The following is a 3404-nucleotide window of genomic DNA, read 5'->3' on the forward strand; positions in this document are numbered from 1 at the left end:
AACTAACTTCTTGAGGCAGCAAATAAGCTAGATCATGTCCATAAACCATGGAGGACTACTGAACCAAACTCCTCGTCACCGATGACCCAATAGCTAAGATGGTTGCTCGGTGTTCCTCCAAAAATGAAGACCGATGACCCAATAGCTAAGATGATCACACTCGGTGTTCCTCCAAAAATGAAGATGTGGGATTAAACCCGTATAACTGCAGGCTCTGTGTGATAATCAGTCAACCTCACGTGTACCCCATCTACTCTCCACTCCTTAATCCCCTGTGAGAAAGATCAATCCACCTCATGTGCACCCCATTATCTCCACTCCTTAAAATTCTATATTTGTGGTATATAGTTGGTTGTTACACATATTTGAACGAAATTTTACTGAAATATTCTCATTTGCACACTGTAAAATACCTGATGAAATTGAATTTTGAATTATGGTTAAGACATTTTTTCTGTTACTTTGACTTGAGACAATTTAATAATTATGGCTACCATATAAAAAAGAATGAAATTGAGTTTGTGAATTCATTTGGCCCTGTGCAAATATTTCAGTAATCATACTACCCACTTTGATCCCTCTTCCATTTTTCTTTCTTCTTTCTTTTTAGTTTTCTTCTACATTGTTTCACAGATTTATCATTATGGAATTTGAAATCTACTATTCCTCTAAATATCAATATACCATATTTGCTTGTGGATGATGGATTGAACTATGGAACCTTTGAAAGATGCAGACTCAGCAGGCATTGACTGATCTATGGAAAAATTCATGATGTTCAGTACTGATGATTTATTGCAAATCATGATTCCAGCAGGCCTTGACTGATCAAGAAAATAGTTCAGGCATGGGCCGCATGGCTCCCCACTCTTCCAGTTGGATGCATAAAGTTTAAGTGTGACATCAATGGTTCTGGCAAACATGAAGACTATGGAATTGGAGGGGACCTTAGAAATCATATTGGTGTCATCATGATCGTCTATTCTAGTCCCATAGGGGAGATTTCACTCGCAAAGAACTTCTTTCACTGCTTCAAAGATCACCTTATGATTTTCACAGAGTCACTTGTGCCTAAAAGTAGAGGAAGATTCATGGGTCACTATAATTATAAGATGGATGAGTTTGAACCTTTTGTGCTGGCACAAAACTTACAGGTTTCGTTTCACTGGGTAGTGGGTACCTAAATCTGCTAGTGCTTCAGCAGATAAGTTAGTAAAAGGTGGGGGTAATCTTTTTGATGGTTCAATTCCATGATTAATATCTAGATTCCTTGGACTTTGTGTTTGTACACTGGTTGGGAGAAAGTAGTATGAGGGCTTGCTCTCAGTTCTGCATTTTCTAACTTGGGAAGGACTACTCTTCTGAATTTGTAATTTTCCCCATTAGCTTCTAATAAACTTCTGATCAGTTACCGATCAAAAGAAAATAATGAAACAAGTGAACAGAACATTTAAAATTACAGACTTCATATATAAAATCTTCTTCTGATGCTAAACATATACAAGTTCATACAGAAAATTTCTACTACAGCTCTAACACAATAAATAAAACTATGATGGATCAACTTCACCAATAATAGGTATTGTTATGATTAATAATTAGAATTCCAAGAACCAATAGGAAGTTAGGGTATGTTTGGTTCGCAGGAATAGAGGTCCAGAATCGGAATCGGAATGGTCCATTCTGATTCCAGCCATTTGGTTGGGTGGAATTGGAATCTGATTCCCATTCAGGGTGGAATGGCATTCCCCCATTTGAGGGAATGGCCATTCCCGACCCACCCCCTTGGAATTGGATTCCCATTCCAGCCGGTTAAAACAAGAAAAATGAAAATGACAGAAAACCCTTAAAACCCCCGATTCGAAGTTTCCAACCCTGTTTCTCCTCTCTCGTCACTCCCTCCTTCAAACCCTTCTGCAGTTCGGCAGTTGAACTCTGAAGATCCGACCTGAATTACTCCGGCCAGGTAAGTCATCATGGATCTTCTTCTTCTTCTTCTTCTTCTTAATCCACCGCCTATGCTCTGATTGAATCTTCTTCTTCTTCCTCGCCTCCTCTTCCTCCTTTTTTTTTCACTAACTGAAATATGGTTTTATGTTTTACAGATCCGCTCCTACTCTATTTGGGATCGATCTACTTCTTCACTGCTACCATTAACGAGTTTTTCACACCAGTCAATCCAGGCAATCGGTGAGTATAGTTCATAGTTGATAATCTACTGATTAATTTGTTGTTTTGATTAAATCGATCTGTGATAGTTCCTTGTACAACGTTATTCTTCCAAATCTCCCCTACCCAATGAAGAAGACACTGTGGTATACATGATGTAGGAGTAATAATTTGCAGTTCACTGCTAACCGTGACTGGCACTGTCCATGCAAAAGTTTGGATATCAGATCATAAAGGTGTCTATATTGGCTCTGCTAACAATGACCGGAAATCTCTCACTCAGGTATTCACTTATACATTCAATAGAAAAATAATCTTCTATATTTGTTAAAGAAGGTATGATCTTTCTATTGGATATACTTATATATTGTTATCCTTTTTTCAGAAATATAGTTTGTTTCTTGCCTTACATTTTTCATAAAAATATGAAAACAAATAAAGTGTGCAATATGGAATTTTACCAAAAATAATATTGATTATTTGTTGTTGGGTGAAAGACTATAAAATTAATGAATATTCTGTTAAGATAATTTCACTGATTGTCTATGTTATAGTTGCAGAGTTTGTTATTTAAACCAATCAAATATGGTTAACCAAGTAGCTACATGAGATGCCTCAATTTTACATTAAATATTTATTGTTGCGTCAAAGTGATGGAAAATGTCTTTCTTACTAATGGTATAATATGTTTCTGACTTACTGGACTAATATCGATAGAATCCTATATACTAGTTAATCTAGCTTTCACCACTTATATTTTTATTTCAAGGCAAATTTGAGTTACTAAGACTATGATATGAGGTACAAACGTTCATATTTCATTCAGATCCACTTTTGTATACTGTTACCAACTTCTAGAGCCAATCCCACTTGATATTCCTAGTGCTGATTCCACATTTCCAACAACATGCATTTTGCCACTTAAGCTTCTATCCAGGGATCTCATGGTCCCAACGCTAGTGCTTTGTCAAAATCCAGTTGCCCTGGCACCTCAATTACTGAGGAAATACAAGTACCAACTAGTTCATAGATTTTTATTTTATTTCTGTTTGTCTTGTGTAGATGCTGATAGGTAAATGATTTTCTTGCCACATTAAATTACAACAAGAGAACAGTTTGGATCTGGACACTCTTGGTGCAAGGTTTGCAATTTTGATTTTGAGGGAAATTTCAGTCTTGAAAAATGAGAAATTTCATGGAACGTTTGTGAGGAAATTTTAGAATGGTATAAAGTT

Source organism: Nelumbo nucifera, chromosome 1, assembly GCF_055504915.1.
Source record: "Nelumbo nucifera cultivar China Antique chromosome 1, China Antique-T2T, whole genome shotgun sequence".
Taxonomy (NCBI): domain Eukaryota; kingdom Viridiplantae; phylum Streptophyta; class Magnoliopsida; order Proteales; family Nelumbonaceae; genus Nelumbo; species Nelumbo nucifera.